The sequence below is a fragment of the Aethalodelphis obliquidens genome, unplaced genomic scaffold (assembly GCF_003676395.1).
Source record: "Aethalodelphis obliquidens isolate GAN/ISIS:26980383/991018 unplaced genomic scaffold, ASM367639v1 scaffold39, whole genome shotgun sequence".
NCBI classification, from domain to species: Eukaryota; Metazoa; Chordata; class Mammalia; order Artiodactyla; family Delphinidae; genus Aethalodelphis; species Aethalodelphis obliquidens.
In genome coordinates, this window is record NW_020837983.1 from 7,219,382 (window position 1) to 7,244,592 (window position 25,211).

The 25,211-nt window shown below is 37.5% G+C and overlaps 1 protein-coding gene and 1 pseudogene across 1 annotated transcript in view; one reads left to right on the forward strand and one right to left on the reverse strand.

The window, feature by feature from the left end:
* Window positions 1-25,211, forward strand: part of CPQ (carboxypeptidase Q) — a 454,642-nt gene that overhangs the window by 45,978 nt on the left and 383,453 nt on the right. The window lies entirely within an intron of this gene.
* On the reverse strand, window positions 7,578-8,107 carry LOC113633261 (tigger transposable element-derived protein 1-like; annotated as a pseudogene).

Consider the following 25,211-nt stretch of genomic DNA (forward strand, 5'->3'; position numbering starts at 1 on the left):
AAGTTACATGAGTTATTCAACACTTTAGTATAAAATAGGCTTTGTGTTGGATGATTCTGCCCAACTCTGGGCTAATGTAAGTGTTCTGAGCACATTTAAGGTAGATTAGGCTAAGCTATGAGTTTAGTAGATTAGGTATATTAAATGCATTTTTGACTTAAGATATTTTCAGTTTACGATGGGTTTATCAGGACCTAAACCCAAGCTGAGGAAGTTGAGGAAGATCTGTAGACTGAAAACTTATCCTCTTAGTTGAGTGTTATTTAGACTGGTGGCTTTGAAATTCTCCTCCCCTCATTCTGTTTGTTATAAGCAATGAAGTCTTTCCAACAAACGAAATCTTAGGAGGACGCTCAATTTATAAAACACAGAAAGGGAGCAGCTGTGGTCTAAGAGGGCTAGCGCTGGATCCCTATCTACTTGGTCCCTGTTTTATTACCCCATCCCTCCCTCTCTGTATGGGCACCTTTGTAGTATCCTTGAAGAGTGAAAACCACTGTTTATGGCATCTCCAGGACAGAATTTTGAATTGGTCTGGTTAGCAGCTCCTGCTTCTGACATAGGTATAAAAACACTGTTAGTGCCTGTTCAGAGTTAGTCTCACTGCTGTGTTCTGTGGTGCTGCTGTCTTGATATTTCTAGCTCCTTGAGTCCTGACAGTTCTTTTACATCTCACCTAGTTTTCCGGCTTCAAAAGACCCCTAGCTTGCAGCTAAGTGTTGTAAAAAGGTAACTCACAGACTCACTGACTTCCAGATACCTGGTCTTTTCTCACCTTTGGCAGCTGAGGGCTCCTTGAACCAGGGATGACACATTCAAATGCTTATTTGATCCAGGATGGGAACACTAATGAGTGACCCAGGATTCGTGTGACACCATCAGGAGAAGCAGGATGAGAATTTAAAAAATTATTTTTTATTATGAAAAACTTCAAACAAAGTAGTTAGCATATAATACTGAATATCTATATACACATCATCTGGATTTAATAATTGTCAACATTTTGCCATATTTGCCTCATCATTTTTGTTTTATTGCTAGTGTTATATCATCCCTACATATTTCTCTAAAAATATGACTATTTCCTGCAGTACCATATACTATTATTGCTCTTACTAAAATGAACTGAAATTCCTTAATATCATCTCATACTTGATCCATATTCAACTTTCCCATTTGTCTCCAAAGTATCTTTTGTAGTTGGTTTGTTCAGTTCAGGATCTAATCAGGGCCAGTGCCTTTCACTTCATTCTTATGTCTCTTCAGCCTCTTTGAGCTTAGAACAGTCTTTCCTCATCCTTGCTTTTGTGTGTATCTGTGAACACAGGACATTGACTTGTTGAAGAGACAAGCCAGTTGGCTTATACCATGTCTCATCTCCTGAATTTGTCTGATATTTCAGGATGAGTTTTGATGCTTTATTTGATATTGAAAATGGCCTTGGGTCTGGAGACTGTCAGCAGTTGGGAGACCCTGTACACAGAGGGCCTCGGATAATGAGGAGGATAAACACAAAGGCAGTGGCAGTGTTCCATGTTCCCGTGTCTTGCCCCCTGCCAGAGCTGACAGACGCATGTGAACACTCAGGACCATAGTCCTTTCAGAAGGAATCAGCTAATTTTTTCTCTTTGCTAGGCTAGCACAGAGCTTGAGGATATAATGACCCTACTGGACATATATTTTAAATAACATATCCTGAATAGAACAAGTTAAAACGAAGAGACGGGAAGATGAAAGGAAACTAAAGCTATGAGAAGGCCATAGAAAATTACCAGTGGCCTGAAAGCTTGAGTTTCTTCTCCTCTCCTGAAGTCAGCTCATCTCTCTTGGGGGTAGCAAGAAACCAAATTTGGAATAGACAACTGCAGAGGACCAAGTGTCTTGGGAGAAGCTGATGACAGACATTAGGATATTAGACTTGGAAAGATGAACACAGCCAAAGAAGAAAGCTTAGTACAGGGAGGGAGACAGTGAGATGCTCCAGCTCATCTCTTTTCTCCTTCCCCCAAAAGACTGGTGGTTGTCAGAGGGCCTGTAAAATCTTTCTAATCTTAAAGGTTTTGGAAAACTACTCAATCCTTAGCATTCCTAACCTGGAGCAGGGGATCTGAAACTTGAATGGTATCATGTGGGAAGCTTTACAAAACTACTGATGCCTGGGTCCCACCCTCAGAAATTCTGATGTAATTTGTCTCAGATGTGGCCATGGCAACAGGCGTTTTAAAGGCTCCCCAGGTGATTCTAATGTGCATCTATGTTTGAGACCTACTGACCTAGAGCAGTAAACTGTATATACATTAACTTTAAAAAAAGAAAAGACATATTCAATTGTCCTCCCTACCTCCATTAAACTTTATGGAATTCCAATGCATAAAAAAGATAAAAGTGGAGGTTCTTCATCTAAGATAGTTCTGAAACCTTGCTCATTGTGCACCATTTACCACCTGCATTACTAATTTTTTCCAAACTCTCACTTCCTTCTTATAGCAGCATCTGCCTAGAACTAAGCTCCAAAGAGGAAGACTGTTCAAAAAAATCACTGATCTAGAGTTTACTGGATTTTAACCATCTAGACCTTGATTTGAACCGTGTCTGTCACTTATTAACTGTGTGACTTTGGACAACTATAGCTAAACTCTCTGAGCCTCAGTTCCTTTATCTCTTAGTTAGAGATAATACCTGTCTCACAGCTTGTTAACGAAAACGAACGTTGGATATAAGCTAGTGTACTCTTAATACAGGTTGGCTCCTTGGATACTTCAGGCTTTCCTGGAATCCACCATAAGCTTTCAGGTCTGTTCTGGCGTGGGATTGATGGTTTGGTTTAATCTGGGAACTTTCAGTTACCTTTGTATTGTACTCGTACTGTAGGATGAACACGGATTCCCTCTACATATGATGGGTCCAAACTTCTTGATTGACCTGTAGCATCACGGGACCAGATGGGGTGGGGGAGGAGTTGTTCCTTGTTGAATGACGAAGGAGAAGCCAGGAGCTTCCATGAAATGTCTCAGGAAATACTCTGTAACGTGAATGAACTGAGATAATCAGTGGAGAGGGAATCAGGCACAAACCTGTTTTCATGAGAATGAAAATGGTATGAGGGTCTGTAAATAGTGGTGGTGGATGGGCCGGGGGTTGGCAGGTTTGATGTGGGAAGGAGATCTCTGTGGACCAGACAGAGGTGCAAGTTCATGGATGAGGGAGCATTTTTTTTTTTTTTTACGGTATGCGGCCTCTCACTGTTGCGGCCTCTCACTGTTGTGGCCCCTCCCGTTGCGGAGCACAGGCTCCAGACGCGCAGGCTCAGCGGCCGTGGCTTCCGGGCCCAGCCGCTCCGCGGCATGTGGGATCTTCCCGGACCGGGGCACAAACCCATGTCCCCTGTATCGGCAGGCGGACTCTCAACCACTGCGCCACCAGGGAAGCCCGAGGGAGCATTTTTTGATGAAAATATTTTTGTTAAAAGAACAGTGGAATTTGAAGCAGGTATGTAAAAACACGAACATATTCTTTCCCATTTTGGTATTCCAGTGCGGTTAAACAAAACTCCCAGGTCATATAGACACCTCACTTTTTCCTTTGTGAATATTTTACAGTGTTGCTAAGAAGTGTAATAGACTGATATGAATTTAGCTTCCTCCTCGCCCTCATTCTTCCCACCCAGACTTTGGTAAGTAGCGAAATGACTGGACGCGTTCAGGGAGATGACAGAGAAGTCAGAGGCTTGGGGAATTACAGAGTTAGATGATCTGTAATTGAATAACGTTGAGTAGAATACACAAATCGAAAGTGTCTAAAATCTGTTAAAGGAAAAACTCATTTGGGTTTGGCCCTATCTCAATGACACTGATCTAGTGTTTCTCAAGTCTCAACATGGCCGTAGGTGGTATTTCCTGTTTATCTTTCACAAGCTGACATCAATTTCCACATCATGCTCTTTGCACACCCCCGACCTCTACAGAATGAAAAATGCTTTTTAGTTTCCTCAGCGTTCACGGTGAAGACCCTTTTCTTTCTGGCATCTGGATAAATGGAGGCATAGCACCCTATTAAAATAGGTGTTTGAGCCAATTAGGATGTTCGGTGGGCTCACTGTGGGTTATCTTTAGTATGTTAAATTTTTCTTTTTAGAATGGTTAATTTAATTAATTAATTAATTTATGGCCGTGCCACGCGGCACGTGGGATCTTAGTTCCCCGACCAGGGATCGAACTCGTGCTAGCTGCAGTGGAAGCGCATAGTCTTAACCACTGGACTGCCAGGGAAAGTCCCCTAAAATTTTGTTTTTGAATTATCTTATTGACATGTTATTATCCAAAATATGTAAGTTTGGTTGCTAACCCACTTTAACATAGTAGTTGTATTTTTTATTTCCGTTCTTAACAAACAGATGACAAAAAACACTTCCAAGAAGTAAAAAGTGGAAAATGTTTATTTGGGGCAATAAAATCTTTTGGTGATTTGAAATTGAAATCAAGGCAGTTTCTGGCAAAATGTGTTGCTGTCTCTACGGCGGCCTCTTCTCATGTTATCCTCCTGTATCCCCGTGCTGTCTGGCGCAACTCCACTCACATCCAGGTTCTGAGCAGGGCCCCCATGTGGCTCTGCTGTCAGAGTTCACTTGCCCAAAGTGTCCCAGTGAGAGCACCCCCTGCAAGGCAATGTTTTTTTTTAGCATTCCTCCTTCCAGAAAAAAATATTTTTTTAATGCCTCAGTGTTAGTGAGTTGTCTGAGGAAAGAATCTGATGAAGATAGCTCAGATCAAGTTCTATGTGAGATCAATGGTAGGACTCATAGTTTTATCGCGGTATGAATATATACATTTGAAAAGAAGTCCCCCGTGAACCCCCAACTAATGCATCTATCTGTTAACAAAGGCATTTTCAGAATTTCAGGTACAGGTTTGTTGGCTGGGGCAGAGTGGTGTACAGTCTTTTATATAGACTTCTTCAAATCTCAGCACAAGGCTTCTGTTTCAAACCTGTTTTAAAGACAGGACTTAAGTTTTAGCTTAATATCACTAAACTCCCTTTTTGTTATACCTCCTCATTGCCAGGACATTTAAAAGTCCCTTCCATTCCTACCAAAGATAAGACATTGGTGACGTCTCAATGTCTGTGCACTTGTGACTATTCTCTGTGTTGGTGAAGAGGTGACATTTGCGGAGTACAGGGATTTCAGTTCCTCACTTTGCATGCAGTTAACAAATGACTTCCTTTATTATGGTCCTGACTTTTCAGTGTGAGACACATTTTTATTTCCCTTTCACCAGTTTTAACAATGAACTTTTTCAATCCATCATTACTTAATGAAGACATGGATAATAATGAATACGTGGTTCAGATAGTTCTGAGAACAGCCCCGTTCAATAGAAATAGCATGTGAGCTCCATACTAAGTTTGAAATTTGTAGTAACCACATTAAAAAATAAAAAGAGACAGGTGAAATACATTTTTAGTAATATATTTTATTTAATCCAATGTAAAAATATTATTTCAACATGTAATCAATATAAATAATTAGTGAGGTATTTCATACTCTTTTTTTCTTCTTTGTACTTAGTCTTTGAAATCTAGGAGGTAGATTGCAATTATAGCACATCTCGGTTTGCAGTAGCCATATTTCAAGTGCTCAGTAGCTAAATGTAGTGTAGCTAGTACTACATTGTAGCTAGTGTAGCTAGTACACAATGTAGCTAGTGACTATATTATTCGTAGACAAAATTTCTGAGTAAGGAGAGTATAGAATTGTGAGCTTAAGGTTTAATTTTAACTAGACTGTATTCTCTGTGAAAAATGTTGACATAGAAACTGATGATTTTTCTCCCCAAGTCTTCTCTGGTGTTCTCCAGTTCAGTAATTGTCACTGACAGGCTTGCTCTGTATGTTTTTACGTGTAGGGATACTGTATACCTCTAAGAGGTACTAATTACAAGGCACACGGCTGTATGCAGTGGTACTGGTTCAGTAACACTGCTCAGTTGTCCATGCCAGAAAGGGAGTTATAGGTATGTGCATGTTCAGATTTACCATGTAATTCCAAATTGTTTTCCAGAGTGTAGGATTTCTTCTTTTGTTCCATGTTATCTCCCATACTTATTATCAGACTTTTGTGTGTTTGCCAGTGTTATGGTGTGAATGGTATCTTGTGATTTAAATTTACAATTTCCTAATTCCTAATGAAGGTGAACATCTTTTAATTCACCATTCCTGTTTCCCTTTCTATGAAGTGACTTTTCACATTTTTCTGTTGGATTGTTCATCTTTTCCTCTTTTGTTCTTTGAGATTCTTCTGTATTCTAGGTCCTAATGCTTTTGATGGTATTTGTATTGCTACTATTTTCTCCCAGTTTGTGGCTTTTTTCCTCCTCAGTCATTCTATGGTCTTTCTATGAATCAAGATGATTAACTTTGACATAGTAAATTAACTGATCTTTTCCTTTATGGTTTCTGCTTTCTAAAATCTCATTTAAGTACATTCTACACTATTCCAAAGTTATGAATGTCTGTTGCTGCATTTCATGTGTTTTGATCAGTAGTATTTCTGTTATCGTTCAGTTCTATGTATTTTCTAATTTTAATTCTTCTATAACCACTGGGTAATTTAGAAGTGTGTTTTTGGATTTCAAATATGTAATTTCCTTTTATAGTTCTTCTTGCTACTGATTTTTAATTTAACTATTTGCTTTCAGATAACATAGTATGTGAGATAAGAGAATCTGAAATTTGTTGAGATCTATTTTATGGCCCGGAATGTGGTTAATTTTTATAACCATGTGTGCTTGAAGAGAATGTGTATTCTCAAGTTGTTGAATGTATTGTCTCATACGTACACAGTAGATCAAGTTTGTTGTGTTGTTCAGATTTTTATATCATTACTGATTTTGTTGTTGTTTTTGCTTGATATGTCAGTTACTGAGGAGGTATGTTAAAATCTTCCATTATTATGAGGATTTGCCCATTTCTCTGTAGTTCAGACATTTTTTTTTGCTCTATATACTTTTGAGTCCATGTAATTAAGTGCATATACATGTAAAATTGTTATATATTCCTAGTGAACTGAGCATTTTTGGTAATGATTCTCTTCACATCAATAATCCTTTTGCCTTTAAATCGATTTTGTCTGATATTGATACAGCTTTACCAATTTTTTTTAATTAGTGTTTTTTGATATATCTTTTTCATAAACTTTACATTAAATTTATGTGTGTTAAGCTTTAGGTGTGTCCCTCACAAATAACTTAGAGTTGTATTTTATTTTTTACTCCGGTCTGACAATATTTGTCTTTTAACCAGACAGTAAAGTCCATTTACATTGATTGTGATTAACGTTATACAGGCATACCTTGGAGATATTTCAGGTTCTGTTCCAGACCACTGCAACAAAGCAAATATCACAATAAAGCAAGTCACATGAAATTTTTGGCTTTCCAGTGCATATAGAAGTTAGGTTTACACTATACTATAGTCTGTTAAGTGTTCAATAATAGCATTATATCTCCAAAAACAATGTATCTACCTTAATTAAAAATTACTCTGTTGCTAAATAATGTTAACCATCATCTGAGCCTTCATCAGGTTGTAATGTTTTTGCTGGTGTAGGGTCTTGCTTCAGTGTTGGTGGCTGCTGACTGATCAGGGTGGTGGTTACTGAAGGCTGGGGAGGCTGTGGGAATTTCTTAAAATACGACAACAGTGAAGTTTGCTGCATTGATTGATACTTCCTTTCAGGAACGATTTCTCTGTAAAATACAAGGCTGTTTGATAGCATTTTACCCACAGTAGAAGTTCTTTCAAAACTGGAGTTGATCCTGTCAAACCCTGCTGCTGCTTTATCAACTTAGTGGATGTAACAGTCTAAATTCTTTGTTATCGTTTCAACAATCTTCACAGTATCTTCACGAGGAACAGATTCCATCTCAAGAAACCACTTTCTTTGCTCATCCATGAGAAGCAACTTCTCATCTGTGAAAGTTTTATCATGAGATTGCAACAATTTATTCACATCTTCAGGTTCCACTTTTAATTCTAATTCTCTTGCTATTTCCACCACATCTGCAGTTACTTCCTCCACTGAAGTCTTGAGCCCCTCAAAGTCATTCCATGAGGATTGGAATCAACTTCTTCCAAATTCCTGTGAATGTTGATATTTTGACCTCTTCCCATGAATCACAAATGTTCTTAATGTCATCTAGAATGGTAATCATTTCCAGAAGGTTTTCAATTTACTTTGCTTAGATCCACCAGAGGAATTACTACCCATGGCAGCTATAACTTTACAATATATTTCTTAAATAGTTAAGACTTGGAAGTGGAAATGACTCCTCAATCCATGGGCTGCAGCATGGATGTTGTGCTAGCAGACATGAAAACAACATTAATCTTATTATACATCTCCATAAGAGCTCTTGGGTAACCAGGTGCATTGTCAATGAACAGTAATATTTTGAAAGGAATCTTTTTTTCTGAGCAGTAGGTCTCAACAGTGGGCTTAAAATATTCAGTAAACCATGTTGTGAACAGATGTGCTGTCATCCAGGCTTTCTTGTTCCATTTAAGGAGCACAGGCAGTATAGATTTAGCATAATTCTTAAGGGCCTTAGGATTTTTGAAATGGTCATTTAAACTTCATTCAACTTCAAGTCACTAGCTTCATTAGACCCTAATAAGAGAGTCAGCCTGTCCTTTGAAGCTTTTAAATTAGGCATTGACTTCTCTTCTCTAGCTATGCAAGTCCCAGATGGCATCTTTTTCCGATAGAAGGCTGTTTCATCTGCATTAAAAATCTGTTGTTTAGTGTAGCCACCTTCACGAATGATCTTAGTTAGATCTTCTAGCTAACTTCTGCGGCTTCTACATCAGCACTAGCTGCTTCACATGGTACTTTTATGTTATGGAGACGGCTTCTTTCCATAAAGCTCAAGAACCAACTTCTGCTAGCTTCAAACTTTTCTTCTGCAGCTTCCTCACCTTCCTCAGCCTTCACAGAATTGAAGAGAGTTAGGACCTTGCTTTATATTAGGCTTTGGCTTAAGGTAATGTTGTGGCTGATACTATCTTCTATCTAGGTCACTCAAACTTGCTTCATAGGGGCAATAAGGCTATTTCACTTTCTTATCATTGGTATGTTCACTGGAGTAGCACTTTTAGTTTCTTTCAAGAACTTTTCCTTTGCATTCATTCACAACTTGGCTAACTGGTGCAAGAGGCCTAGCTTTTGACCTCTCTTTGCTTTTGATGTGTCTTCCTCATTAAGCATAATAATCGTTTCTAGCTTTTGATTGACAGTGAGAGATGTGCAACTCTTCCTTTTACTTGAACAAGTGCTTAGAGGCCATTGTAGGACTATTAATTTGCCTAATTTCAATATTGTTTTGTCGTAGGGAATAAGGAGGCCCAAGGAAAGGGAGAGAGTCTGGAGTGGTGAGAACACACACAACATTTATTGAGTCAGTTTGCCACCTTAAGTGGGTGCAGTTTGTGGTGCCCCAAAACAATTATAACAGTAGCATCAAAGGTCACTGATCACAGATCACCGTAACAAATAATAATCAAAAAGTTTGAAATATTATCAGAATTACCAAAATGTGACACAGAGACATGACGTGAGTAAACGCTATTGGAAAAATGGCACTGATAGAGTTTACTTGATGCAGAGTAACCTTCAATTTTGAAAAATATAGTATCTGTGAGGTGCAGTAAAGCGAAGTAAAATAAAATGAGTTATGCCTGTATTTGGATTTATTTCTTCCGTCTTGTCATGGTTTGAAGTGTTTATCTGGATTGTATCATATCCTTTGGTTGAAAGATGTTCCAAGTCACTAAATAACCCAATCCCCTACCTATAGCCCATTATGTTGTACTATCCCTATGACCCCAGCAGGGTAGTGACTTGGGATTAAATGGCAACAGAACACAAGGCAGGAACTGGAGATGGTTAAGGACCAGTGTTAGGAAAGAAGAAGTTCACCATCATCATATGTTTAAACAACTCTTATATGCACATAAAAGAGGAATTAAAACATTAGCAGCAAATGACAGAGCTAGAACAAATGAGTGGAATAATACTTTGTTCACTGAGCAGCTATTAAGTGCCATGTACACTGCTAAACACTTTTCACATATAATTTACTTTTCACATACATAGTTTACTTCACACAACAAACCACTAAGGTAGGCGGTTATTGTTTTCATTTTATAGGTGAGGAAATCGAGGATCAGAGAGCTTAAAGAAGATACTCAAGGTCAAACAACTGGTAATTGGCAGAATTGGGGATTGTACTCAATCCTGTATGACTCTAAAACTCTTGCTTTTTTCATTAAGGTATATTGCAGGGAGGTGAACAGGTAAACAGCAAATAAAAGAACATTATTTTAATTAAAATTGATAAAAAGTATAATGGCCTATCATTTGGGGTGGTAAGCATCCCATTTTTGGACATTTCCAAGCAGAGAGAAGGTAGTCATAAATTAAGGCTATGGCAGTGGGTGTTTTACTTTGAGTGAGAAGTTGTACTTTAGAACAGATGCTTGCTGAGAAGATAAAAAAATTTGATAAACCATTAGCCAGACTTATCAAGAAAAAAAGGGAGAAGACTCAAATCAATAGAATTAGAAATGAAAAAGGAGAAGTAACAACTGACATTGCACAAATACAAAGGATCATGAGAGATTACTACAAGCAACTATATGCCAATAAAATGGACAACCTGGAAGAAATGGACAAATTCTTAGAAATGCACAACTTCCAAGACTGAACCAGGAAGAAATAGAAAATATGAACAGACCAATCACAAGCACTGAAATTGAAACTGTGATTAAAAATCTTCCAACAAACAAAAGCCCAGGACCAGATGGCTTCACAGGCAAATTCTATCAAACATTTAGAGAAGAGCTAACACCTATCCTTCTCAAACTCTTCCAAAATATAGCAGAGGGGGGAACAGGAACACTCCCAAACTCATTCTACAAGGCCACCTGGTACCAAAACCAGACAAAGATTGTCACAAAGAAAGAAAAATACAGGCCAATATCACTGATGAACATAGATGCAAAAATCCTCAACAAAATACTAGCAAACAGAATCCAACAGCACATTAAAAGGATCTTACACCATGATCAAGTGGGGTTTACCCTAGGAATGCAAGGATTCTTCAATATACGCAAATCAATCAACGTGATACACCATATTAACAAATTGAAGGAGAAAAACCATATGATCATCTCAATAGATGCAGAGAAAGCTTTTGACAAAATTCAACACCCATTTATGATAAAAGCCCTGCAGAAAGTAGGCATAGAGGGAACTTTCCTCAACATAATAAAGGCCATATACGACAAACCCACGGCCAACATCATCCTCAATGTTGAAAAACTGAAAGCATTTCCACTAAGATCAGGAACAAGACAAGCTTGCCCACTCTCACCACTCTTATTCAACATAGTTTTGGAAGTTTTAGCCACAGCAATCAGAGAAGAAAAAGAAATAAAAGGAATCCAAACTGGAAAAGAAGAAGTAAAGCTGTCACTGCAGATGACATGATACTATACATAGAGAATCCTAAAGAAGCTACCAGAAAATGACTAGATCTAATCAATGAATTTGGTAAAGTAGCAGGATACAAACAATGTACAGAAATCTCTGGCATTCCTATACACTAATGATGCAAAATCTGAAAGTGAAATTAAGAAAACTCTCCCATTTACCATTGCAACAAAAAGAATAAAATACCTAGGAATAAACCTACCTAAGGAGACAAGACATGTATGCAGAAAATTATAAGACACTGATGAAAGAAATGAAAGATGATACAAATAGATGGAGAGATATACCATATTCTTGGATTGGAAGAATCAACACTGTGAAAAGGACTCTACTACCCAAAGCAATCTACAGATTCAGTGCTATCCCTATCAAACGACCACTGACATTTTTCACAGAACTAGAACAAAAAATTTCACAATTTGTATGGAAACACAAAAGACTCCGAATAGCCAAAGCAATATTGAGAACGAAAAACAGAGCTGGAGGAATCAGGCTCCCTGACTTCAGACTATACTACAAAGCTACAGTAATCAAGACAGTATGGTACTGACACAAAAACAGAAAGATCCACCAATGGAACAGGATAGAAAGCCCAGAAGTAAACCCACACACATATGGTCACCTTATCTTTGATAAAGGAGACAAGAATATATAATGGAGAAAAGATAGCCTCTTCAATAAGTGGTTCTGGGAAAACTGGACAGCTACACATAAAAGAATGAAATTAGAACACTCCCTAACACCATACACAAAAATAAACTCAAAATGAATTAAAGACCTAAATGTAAGGCCAGACACTATCAAACTCTTAGAGGAAAACATAGGCAGAACACTCTATGACATAAATCACAGCAAGATCCTTTTTGACCCACCTTCTAGAGAAATGGAAATAAAAGCAAAAATAAGCAAATGGGACCTAGTGAAACTTAAAAGCTTTTGCACAGCAAAGGAGACCATAAACAAGAAGAAAAAACAACCCTCAGAATGGGAGAAAATATTTGCAAATGAAGCAACTGACCAAGGATTAATCTCCAAAATTTACAAGCAGCTCATGCAGCTCAATATCGAAAGAACAAACAACCCAATCCAGAAATGGGCAGAAGACGTAAATAGACATTTCTCCAAAGAAGATATACAGATTGCCAACAAACACATGAAAGAATGCTTAACATCATTAATCATTAGAGAAATGCAAATCAAAACTACAATGAGATATCATCTCACACTGGTCAGAATGGCCATCATCAAAAAATCTACAAACAGTAAATGCTGGAGAGGGTGTGGAGGAAAGGGAACCCTCTTGCGCTGTTGGTGGGAATGTAAATTGATACAGCCACTGTGCAGAACAGTATGGAGGTTCCTTAAAAAACTAAAAGTAGAACTACCATATGACCCAGCAATCCCACTACTGGGCATATACCCTGAGGAAACCATAATTCAAAAAGAGTCATGTACCACAATGTTCATTGCAGCTCCATTTACAATAGCCAGGACATGGAAGCAACCTAAGTGTCCATCGACAGATGAATGGATAAAGAAGATGTGGTGCATATATACAATGACATATTACTCAACCATAAAAAGAAACGAAACTGAATTGTTTGTAGTGAGGTGGATGGACATAGAGTCTGTCATACAGACTGAAGTAAGTCAGAAAGAGAAAAACAAATACTGTATGCTAACACATATATATGGAATCTAAAAAAAATAAAAAAGTGGTCATGAAGAATCTAGGGGCAAGACGGGAATAAAGATGCAGACCTGCTAGAGAATGGTCTTGAGGATACGGGGAGGGGGAAGGGTAAGGTGGGACAAAGTGCGAGAGTGGCATGGACATATATACACTACCAAATGTCAAATAGCTAGTGGGAAGCAGCCACATAGCACAGGGAGATCATCTCGGTGCTTTGTGACCACCTAGAGGGGTGGGATAGGAAGGGTGGGAGGGAGGGAGACACAAGAGGGAAGAGATATGGAGATATATGTATATGTATAACTGATTCACTTTGTTATAAAGCAGAAACTAACACACCATTGTAAAGCAATTATACTCCAATAAAGATGTTAAAATAAAAGAACAGATGCTTGAATTAGATGACCAGTGAGGTCTAGTTCATTTTCCATCATCTTATTGAAACTGTGCCAAAGCTTAACAAGTGGATGCTTTTCAAAACTCTCCCTACTTTTGGGAATTAACTGTGATGTGAACTTGTCCTTTCTTCACTCAGGCTCCTTAACTCACTGCAGTGTTATATGATGTGCACAGGTGGTGGCTTAATATAATGCTGTTTGATGATGACTTGATGAAAGTTGCCTTGGCCTGTTCAGATAGGAGAAAAACAAGTCATGTGTATTTTATAGAGTGAAAACATGAATGCAGCATAAGGTTTGTTAATTTGAAATGCTGGAGTCAAGAGATGCAATAGCTGAGAAACTCCCTTTAATATCAGCACACCTCCTCACATTAAAACCTTTAACAATCCAGCCATACCTAATTTTAAATACAATGTTTTAAAAACGAAATATTATCTTATAGATAGCTTTTAGTAAGTAGCCGGAATTAGAGAAAAAAGGTCTTTCCTCTGTGTCTTACTTTCTTGGTACATTCTGCCTTATGAAGGCCAAGAGCCCATAGGAGTAAAAAAAAAAAAAAAAAAGTTAATTTCTGTCAGCAGTCTTATCAGACTGCCCACCCTGTGGTCTCTGCTTCTGTCCACCTTATTTTCTTTATCCTCACCGTCACTCCATCAGTAATCACTTCTCTTTTCAAAGCCCAGCCAAAAGCAAATTTCTTCCAGATGCTTCCCCTTGTGCCTGGACCTCTCAAAGTATCCAATAGTGGCAGCTGAAGTAGACAAGAAAGGATTTTACCTTTTCGTATAGTCCTTTTAAAACTTGTAAAAGCAGTTTCACAGCTACCTGCTTCCTACAGCATGTCTCTGAGGTGTGTAGGAAAGGTCTCATTATGGCCTTTTGATACGTGAAGAAACTGAGGCATAAAGAGGTTGTGAATTGTAAGTAGTTAGCTGCAGTTTTAGCATCTTTCAGCCCCACAGCTCTAACGGTCAAATGCTGTGTTGCAAAATATTTCCCACCAGTTTCTTACTCTTAAGAGTTTAAGTTATGTGACATGGCTGATACCTGGGGTTTGGGGTATTTGCAATTTTCTGAGCTCATTGTTGGAATGGGCCAACCAAGTGCTGCCCAAGGCATGGAAAGAAGAATGGCTATGAACAGCCTACCAGAATGTGAACACACTTTGAGAAGGGTCTACTGCTGAGGTGAATGTGCTGTCACCTGCATGCATGAGACCAAAGCCACTCCCCAAAAATTCTTGCTCTCAGTATTTGACCCTGTGTCTCTTATAGATTGGTTATTCCAGTTTCATCTAGTTGGCCCACACTGACTTTGGGTTGTTTGGGGCAGTAAGAGATGTGTAGTGTAAAGATTACTGGGAATTGGGAACCTAGGGTTTGAACTCTGGAACTTCCTGAGGTTAGATTCATGACTTTTGTTGTCCTGGCCTCAGCTTTCTCATCTGGCGGTCGAGGGGCTTGTACCAGATCAGTGATTCTCGGAATATGTTCCTTGGATATGTGTCAGAATTACTAGGGTGGCTTGTTAAAAGTCGAGACTCCTGGACTCCACACAGGCCTACAGGATTGGAACCTCTGGGGATGGGACTCAGATACCTTCCTTTTAACAAGCTGACCAAGCATGTGCACTGAAGTTTGAGCACCTCAGAATGAGGTTCCTTCTACCTTTGACATCCTATGATTTTCTGAGTGAGAAAGACTAAAAAGAAAGATAGCAATTATGGATTTAATTTTGGCAGAGATTTCCTTACTCCTTTTGTGTATAAAACATTTCTTCTGACATACAAAAGCTGAATATATTTAATGTATGCAACTTGGTGGGTTTGGAGATAAGCATACACTTTTGAGACCATCACCACAGTCAGTGCCGTAAATGTATCCATCGCCTCCCAAAGCTTCCTCTTCCTCCCTCCTTTCTTCCCTTCCCCTCTTCCTTCCTCCCTTCCTCTCTTCCTTCACCCCTCCCTCCTAAGAACACAACATTAGATTACACTCTCAACAAATTTATAAGTATGTAATACAGTATTGTTAACTATAGGTACTATGCTGTACAGTAGTAGATCTCTAGGACTTACTCATCTTGCATAACTGAAACTTTGTCTTCTTGAACAAACATTGCCCCATTTCCCCCTTCTCCCAGCCCCTGGTGTAACCACCATTCTATTCTCTGCTTCTATGAGTCTGACTATTTTAGATTCTTCATATAAGTAGAATCATGTATTCATTCTTCTGTCTCTGGCTTATTTCACTTAGTGTAATGTCCTCCAGGTTTATTTACATTGTTGCAAATGGTAGGATTTCCTTCATATAAGGCTGAATAGTATTACATTGACTGTAAATACTACATTTTCTTTATCCATGGACATTTACGTTGTTTCCATATCTTGGCTATTGTGAAAAATGCTGCAGTGCATGGGAGCGCAGATATCTCTTTGAGATCCTGATTTCAATTCCTTCAGATAAATACCCGGAAGTGGAATTCCTAGATCATATGGTAGTTCTGTTTTTAGTTTTTTGAGGAAAATCCGTACTGTTTTCCATGGTGGCTGCACCAATTTACATTCCCACAAGAGTGTACGAAATTTCTCTTTTCTACACATCCTTGATAACATTTATCTTTGTCTTTTTTGATAATACCCATCCTAACAGGTGTGAGGTGATATCTCATTTTGGTTTTGATTTACATTTCCCTGATGATTAGTGATGTTGAGCACTTTTTCATGTACCTGTCGGCCATAACTGATCGCTCTTCTTTAATGTCAAAGACTCTAGTTGTTTTAGATTTGCCAGAAACCATCTAATTAGTATGTGATGACAGTATATAATTTTCATTATTTATGTCTGTCTCTCCCAACTTATCTGCTTTGGTCCTGTTTTTTTCCTGCATAACTACAGTAACTTTCAATCTCTTCTCACACAAACTCATCCTTTATGCTATTATCTGCAGGGGTTTTGTTGTCTGTAAAATAACAAACGCAAAGAAGTCCCTCACACAATTGATATGTTATTTCTTTGTGTTATAAAGCACAATTTCTCAGCATGACTTACTAGAACTTTTCAAGTACTGCTTCATACCTTACCTTTGTAGTTTTATCTCCCAAATTTTCACCATTCATCCATCTAGGAATCCTCTGGTTCTCAAACGAGTGCAGGTAGCTGATTACCTAGAGTCAGTCATCCTTTTCCTAATTTTTTTTTAATATGAAATAGTTTTATATTTTACTTCATCATTGGATCCATAGACAGTCTTATTCATAGAAAATATGCTAAAACATTAAACCATAAGGATTTATTTATAAGAAAGCAAGCACTAGATTTAGTGCTTGCTTTGGCTTTTTAATTTTTTTACTTAATATTTTTGTGTATTTACTTTTACTGTTTGCTACTTCTTGCTATTAGAAAATTGGAAACAAGTACAAAAGAATAGACGAGGAAAATTAACTTCCACAAAAGACCCTGAATAGGCAAAGCTATCTTGAGAAAGAAAAATGGAGCTGGAGGAATTAGGCTCCCTGACTTCAGAAAAGTAAATCAAAACAGTATGGCACTGGCACAAAGACAGACTTATAGATGAATGGAACAGGATAGAAAGTCCAGAAATAAACACATGAACCTATGGTCAATTAATTGATGACAAAGGAGGCAAGAATATACAAGCGAGAAAAGACAGTCTCTTCAGTAAGTGGTGCTGGGAAAACTGGATAGCACCATGTAAAAGAATGAAATTAGAACACTCTCTAACACCATACACAAAAATAAACTCAAAATGAATTAAAGACCTAAATGTAAAACTGGATACTATGAAACTCTTAGAGGAAAACAGGCAGGACACTCTTTGACATAAATCACAGCAATCTCTTTTTGGATCCACTTCCTAGAGTAATGAAAATAAAAAGAAAAATAAACAAATGGGACGTAATGAAACTTAAAAGCTTTTGCACAGCAAAGGAAACTATAAACAAGATGAAAATACAACTCTCAGAGTGGGAGAAAATATTTGCAAACAAATCAATGGACAAAGGATTAATCTGCATAATATATAAACAGCTCATGCAGCTCAATATTAAAAAAACAAACAACCCAATCAAAAAATGGGCAGAAGGGCTTCCCTGGTGGCACAGTGGTTGAGAGTCCGCCTGCCGATGCAGGGGACACAGGTTCGTGCCCCGGTCCCGGAGGGTCCCACATGCCGCGGAGCGGCTGGGCCTGTGAGCCATGGCTGCTGGGCCTGCGCGTCCGGAGCCTGTGCTCCGCAACGGGAGAGAACAAAAAAAAGAGACCCCCGCACCACAAAAAAAAAAAAAAAAAAAAAAAAAGGACAGAAGACCTAAACAGACATTTCTCCAAAGAAGATCTGCAGATGTCCAAGAGGCACATGAAAAGCTGCTCAACATCACTAATTATTAGAGAAATGCAAATCAAAACTACAATGAGGTATCGCCTCACACTGGTTAGAATGGGCATCATCAGAAAATCTACAAACAACAAATGCTGGAGAGGGTGTGGAGAAAAGGGAACCCTCTTGCACTGTTGGTGGGAAAGTAAATTGATACAGCCACTATGGAGAAGAGTATGGAGGTTCCTTAAAAAAAATAAAAATAGAATTACCATGTGATCCAGCAATCCCAGTACTGGGCATATGCCCAGAGAAAATCATAAGTCAAAAAGACTCATGCAGGCTTCCCTGGTGGCGCAGTGGTTGAGAGTCCGCCTGCCAATGCAGGGGACGTAGGTTCGTGCCCCGGTCCGGGAAGACCCCACATGCCGTGGAGTGGCTGGGCCCGTGAACCATGGCCGCTGAGCCTGCATGTCCGGAGCCTGTGCTCCGCAACGGAAGAGGCCACAACAGTGAGAGGCCCGTGTACCGCAAAAAAAAAAAAAAATGCATGTACCCCAATGTTCATTGCAGCATTATTTACAATAGCCAGGTCATGGAACCAACCTAAATGCCCATTGACAGACGAATGGATAAAGAAGATGTGGTACATATATACCATGGAATATTACTCCTCCATATAAAGGAATGAAATTGGGTCATTTGTAGAGATATACATGGACCTGGAGAATGTCATACAGAGTGAAGTAAGTCAGAAAGAGAAAGACAAATATCCTATCATACCACTTCTATGTGGAATCTAAAAAATGATCTAAATGAACTTATTTACAAAACAGAAACAGACTCACAGACTTAAAAAACAAATTTATGATTACCAAAGGGGAAAGGTGAGGGAGGGATAAATTAGGAGGTTGGGATTGACATATATATACTACTATATATAAAATAGATAATCAACAAGGACCTACTGTATAGCAGAGGGAACTCTATTCAATACTCTGTAATAATCTTTATGGGAAAAGAATCTGAAAAAGAGTAGATATATGTATATGTATTACTAAGTCACTTTGCTGTACACCTGAAACTAACACAACATTGTAAATCAACTATTTTCCAATATAAAATAAAAATTAAAAAAACCCCTCCAAATTACAAAATAAATGAGTTGTGGGGATAACAGGTACAGCATGGAGAGTATAGTAATATATTCAAAGAGTAAGATATTACAAAGAGTATGTAATATCTTTGTATGATGACAGATGGTAACTAGACTTATCATGGGGACCATTCTGAAATGTACAGAAATATTGAATCACTGCGTTGTGCACCAGGAACTAACACAGTGTTGAGGTCAATTATACTTCAACAAATAAACAAACAAACTCATAGAAAAAGATCAGATCTGTGATTACCAGAGGTAGAGGGTAGGAGGAGAAGGAATTGGATGAAGGCAGACAAAATGTGCAGATGTCCAGTTATAAGATAGATAAGTGCTAGGGATGTAATGTACGTGATCAATATAATGAACACTGCTGTGTGCTATATGTGAAGGTGGTAAGAGAATAAATTCTAAGAGTTCTCATCACAAGGAAACGTAGTTTTTCTTTTCTTTTGTGTCTATATTCGATGATGGATTTTCACTGAACTTATTGTGGTAATCATTTCATGGTATGTGTAGTGTCAGATCATTATGCTTAAACTTATACAGTGCTTTATGTCAATTATATTTCAATAAAACTGGAGGAAAAAGGTACCAAAACATTTTTATGCAAGAATAACTTAAAATTAAGAATATCCTATATATTACTTTAGGAAAAAGATTTGTTGTACCAGATTGCCATTCATGGCTTAAACAATAAACTACCTTGATTCAGTTTGTGCAGCGCCAGGGTTCTCTGTGAAGTAGCAGGGTCTGTGTTCCTGTGGTTTTCTTCTTTCTGGAATGCCTTTCTGAAGCTTCTCTTCTTGAAGGACTCCTACTCACTGTTCAAGACTCAGTGGATTTGTCACCTTCTCTGTGAAGCCTTTTCTGATGCCTGCAGATCCAGTGAAGTACTCTCTCCTATATATTTTCCATGTTACTTGGGATATTTGTCTATACTTTTTTATAATTCATATTGAACATAATAATACTAACTATAATTATTATTATTCTGTTTCTGTCTCTCTTGCTAGGTTATGTTTTTTATTCTGCTTTATACCTAAGTACCTCTATGGGGTCTGGCATAAAGTGATGTTCAATAATTGATGTTAAATGAAAAATTTCTTTTGACTAAGATACTTGTTCTTTAAGAAATTTATCGTTCTTACCTTATTTTGTAGTACCTGGAACACAGGATCTTATAGGTACCCACTTAACAATGATAGACTGGCCAAGTGATCTGACTTCTCTCCTTGCTCTGGGAAATAGTTTAACTCTGTCAAAGAGCAATCAAGAAAAATGCACATATTGAGTGTGATGTGATGATGGCTCTTTGAAAAGCTTGGAACTACCTTCTTAATTTAATAGACTTGTGTCTGTCTCAAGTCTGGATTGGGGCTAGTGTTTGAGTGTCTCAATTAGTAAGTACCAGAACTCAGGAATTCATAATCTTTCATTCTGACCTGAAAAATTGCTGAGATGATTTGTCAGTAAACAGTACAGACCTTCTAGGACTAGAAGGAAGAGGGAGGAAGCTTACAGCTTGGAAGGGGTGCTCGCTGCCAGTGAGGAACTCAGGAAAGAGACTTAGTTCAGGTCTGGTAAAGAGCTTGAGAATGACGGAAATGTAAGGGCACAGTAGTCAAGAAAGTATCTTAGTACTGGGGGTTGGCTCGGGTGTGAGGGAAGAGGCAGTTTACACTGTTGGTGAGGACAGAAGTGTAATTTGGTACAGCCTTTCTAGAGTGCGGTTTTGCAGTGTGTGTTAAACATCTTAAGCATGTTTACACTTACTTTTCTCACCAATTCCACTTCTAAGAATTTGTCTTTCGCTTTTTTTTTCCCTAAGTATTTTTCTTAATGGAATAATCTGAGATGTTTGTATAAATATATTTATTTGGAATCAATCTAAAGGTCCAAAAATAGAGAACTGATCAAATAAATGGATTTATACAGGGGAATGTTACACAGGCATTTAAGTAATAATATAGAGTTATATTTATTGAAAAGGAAAGAGGTACATGATATATTAAAAAGAGCTGTCCATGGGGACTTCCCTGGTGGTCCAGTGGCTAAGTATCTGCACTCCCAATGCAGAGGGCCCCAGTTTGATCCCTGGTCAAGGAACTAGATCTCGCATGCCACAACTAAGAGTTCGTATGCCACAACTAAAGATCCTGCATGCCACACGAAGATCCCACATGCCACAACGAAATCCTGCATGCCACAACTAAGACCCAGTGCAGCCAAATAAATAAATAAAATAAATATTTTTAAAAAAGAGCTGTCCATGAAACCGTGGGTAGATTATGATTAATTTATTTTTAATTAATTTATTTATTTTTGGCTGTGTTGGGTCTTCGTCACTGTGCACGGACTTTCTTTAGTTGCGGCGAGCGGGGGCTACTTTTCTTGCGGTGCGCGGGCTTCTCATTGTGGTGGCATCTCTTGTTGTGGAGCACCAGCTCTAGGTGTGCAGGCTTCAGTAGTTGTGTCTTGCAGGCTTTAGTAGTTGTGGCTCGTGGGCTTCAGTAGTTGTGTCTTGCGGGCTCTAGAGCACAGACCCAGTAGTTGTGGCGCACAGGCTTAGTTGCTCTGTGGCGTGGGATCTTCCCAGACCAGGGCTCGAACCCGTGTCCCCTGCATTGGCAGGTGGATTCTGTGCCACCAGGGAAGCCCGGATTATGATTAAATTTTGTAAAACATATATATTTATGTATATGTGGACCAAACAATTATGGGGAGTTGTACACTGAGAAATTTTTTCTTTTTATTTATCTTCTTTTTTTTTTTTGGCCCTGTGGCTCAGCATATGGGATCTTAGTTTCCTGGCCAGGGATGGAACTTTTGACCCCTGCAGTAGAAGTGCGGAGTCTTAACCACTGGACTGCCAGGGAAGTCCTCTTTTGATTTATCTTAATGTTACAAATTTTCTACAGAGAGCATATAATGCTTGACTTATAAAGAGATAATAATTTTTTTCAAAATTGTTACCTATAGAAAGGATAATTCATTCAGATTGGTATTCTCTGGATTGAATGAATAGTACTTGGAATAGAATAACTGTATCATATATATTAGCAAATTAAATGAGTGAAAGAGTAGGAAAGCAACTTTACTCCCAACTTGGCATTATTAGGTAATATCAGGGAGATTTTTCTGAATTTTATTCCTTCATCTTCTTCTACTGGAACTGCTTCTGCAGGACAGCTGTTTTTAGTTTTTCTTGAGATCTTTTCTCCTTCCCTGGTTTTCACTTCTCAGACACCAGTTTATGAGGTTCCATGCCTTCCTTAGTGTGAGGTTGTGCCGCTTCCTTTTTCTGGGTGTTGTTGGTGATTTCTGGCTGGTCATTAAATTATTTTTGCTCATTTCATTAAAGGTTTTGAGAGTCAGGTTTCATGATCCCATGTCATTTCATCGTCCTGTGAGCCCTTCCAGTGGCTATAAGGTCTAGAAAATTCTTCCTCTCTAAAATTTGGCAAATATTTATCTATTCTGTTCAAAAATATATTTTCATAATTCTGAAATTTATTGAAAATCCATTTTTGTATGGTTTGAAGTGAGACCATAAGTTGATTTTTTTTAATTCCGAAATAGTTTTACACAAATCACTTATAGAGTAATCCATTTTTTCCATGTGGGCTTGTGATGTGTACTTTGTCGTATATTAAGTTATAATATATGAGTCTATTTCAGGCCTGTTTGTTTTGTTGCATTGATCTGTCTATTGATTCTTACATTGGTATTATACTGTTTTAATTAATTAAAAGATATACAATTTCATATCTGGTTTGGGTACATTTCCACTGATTTTACTTTTTCTTTTTTTACCATAACTATCTTCATGCACAAGTTTTGCCATACTCAATGTTTGGCATTATTCCAGAAATATACATTTATTTGGGAATAATTGACATTTTCCATTATTTAGTCTACCCTCCAAAACATTTAAAATTTTCTGTTTCATCTCTCAGGGTTTTACTTAAGTAATTTATAGTTTTTAGCTATTGTGAATTTAGACCTTCCCCTTGTTACATGTTCTAATTGGTTATTGCTAGTATATAGAAAACTGAATCTTGAATATATATTTTATACTTAGCCAATTTGTTGAGTGTTATTATTAGTTTTAATAGTTTTTTGATTCTCTTATTTTTCTAGGAAAACAGTCATCTTGTGCAAATAATTATAATTTCTGTTCTATTTTCAATTTTTTAGTATATGTGCTGCTGAAGGGAGTGCAATCCCCTTTTCAAATATTTATATATCTTTTTTCTTTTCTTGAATGTTAGTAGTGATCCTGGACATCCTTACCTTTTCCTGATTTTAATGACAGCAATTTTAGTAATTTGCTGCTAAAAGGGATTGGCAATTGGTCTGAGAGATTAAGAAATACACTTTGCTTCCTAGATCACTAGGAGGCTTAAAAATCAGAAAAAAAGGTGTTGAATTTTATCAAATGATCTTTTGTCCTTTTTGATAATTATGCGCTCTTTCTCATTTGACCTAGTGTTGTTTAATGTGTTATATTAACATACTTTCTAATATTAAATAATCCTGTATTCCTGAGGTAATCCCTACTTGATTGTGCTGGCTTATTGTTTTAATATACTTGACTTAATTTCGCTGGTTCCTCATTTAGGATTTTCACAACTGTATCCATAAATGAATCATGTCTGGAGTACCATTAATTGAAGTTTTTTCTAAAAAGGAATATTATGAGGAACAAAAAGGGTTCAATGGTCAAACACATTTGAGAAAGACAGATAAAAACATTTAAACGAATTTCTTTGCTTCTGGCCTCTCAAAGACTTTAATATGCTAATACATGCTGTAAATTTCTGAGAGAGTGTTTTCCAAACTAGTCCACAATGGACCTTCCCTCTCAGAAAATGACACTAATGTCCACAGAACCGTCTTTGGAATATACTAGTCATTTTCGTATTTTGGCATTCGAGTTATGTTAACCTTGTAAAGTGAATTGGGATAGCTTTTCATAATTTTATATGCTCTGGAATAGATTATACAATATGGACGTTAATCAATCTCTTGAAAACTTTCAAGGTCTTGCCCATAGCACTGTCTGGTTCTAGAGCCAGTTTTACAAATTATCTCTTGATAACATTTGCAATGTCTTCCATGGATATTCAGCTTTCTTACTCCATTGAATAAATTTTATTAATTCATACTTCTAGAAAATTGTTCATGTTATTGAGATTTCTAAATTTGTTAAAATGTAATTATGTGTAGAATTCTCTTTAATTCTTAAGACATGTTTACTTATGTGTTGGTAAATACAATAGAAAGAAATGATCTATGCCAAATATTTGAAACACAGTGTATGGCACTCTGTAAATGGTGAATTCTTTTATTTTCTACTTCCTTTCTAATTTTGTTTCTTTCTTTTTTATTTAGGTTTGTCAGAACTTTGTCAATTTTTCCCAACTAATCACCCCTTCTGTTTATCTATTTACCCACCTGTCTATCCATCTATTTATTTTATTCCTTTAAAATTCATTAGTTTTCTGCTTAGATTGTTATTTTATTCTTCCTGTGTTTCTTGCAGTTGTTTTTTTCTTTCTTTTCTAGCTTCTTAAGTTGATTGAATAGTTCATTTAAACAAAATTCTTGGTTAGTAATAAAAATATTTAAGTCTATTAATTTGATTTTGAAATAGTTACGTATTTTGTGTTCCTTTATACACATGGTGCAACATTCAAAGTTTACAAAAAGACTTGCACAGAAAATTGAGTCTCCTTCCTTCCCCTGCCCCAGTCGTCTGCTCATCAGGAAACAACTACAGTTCCCAATTCCTTATGTTTTGTTCCAGAGCTACTCTAAGTGACTTTGTCAGGAATGCATAAAATTATAGTTTTTATTTTTATTAGGTTTAAATAGGATCTACGTTTAAAAAAATTTTTTTATTGAAGTATAGCTGATTTATAATGTGTTAGTTTCAGGTGTACAGCAAAGTGAATCAGTTATAAATATACATATATCCACTCTTTTTAGATTCTTTTCCCATATAGGGCATTACGGAGTATTGAGTAGAGTTCCATGTGCTATATAGTAGGTCCTTATTAGTTATCT